General features: G+C 64.4%; 1 protein-coding gene across 1 annotated transcript in view; it reads right to left on the bottom strand.

Annotated features, from left to right (window-relative positions):
* The window catches only part of LOC103777946 (carboxypeptidase A1-like), a 5,581-nt gene that overhangs the window by 5,145 nt on the left and 228 nt on the right, over positions 1-208 (bottom strand). The gene's annotated exons all lie outside the window — the stretch shown is intronic.

Here is a 208-nt window from a genome sequence, read left to right as displayed (position 1 = left end):
GAGCTTTCCCCACCTCGGGTCAGCCCTTCCCCTGGCAAAGCTCAGGGTGATGCTCTCAGGATTTAGCAGCCACCCACCGCGTGCTCCAACCCTCCCTCCAAAGCTGGGGTGAGACCCCACCTCTCCCTGCAGCCTCATGGCAAAAAGTGGGGGGTGTCCCTCCCTTGGGATGTCCCCCCTCTCGCTGACCCCACGGGGGAGCAGATGG

This window comes from Merops nubicus, unplaced genomic scaffold, assembly GCF_000691845.1.
Source record: "Merops nubicus isolate BGI_N331 unplaced genomic scaffold, ASM69184v1 scaffold3658, whole genome shotgun sequence".
NCBI classification, from domain to species: domain Eukaryota; kingdom Metazoa; phylum Chordata; class Aves; order Coraciiformes; family Meropidae; genus Merops; species Merops nubicus.
Note: the sequence above shows the minus strand (reverse complement) of the source record. Positions and strands in the feature narration are given on the sequence as shown.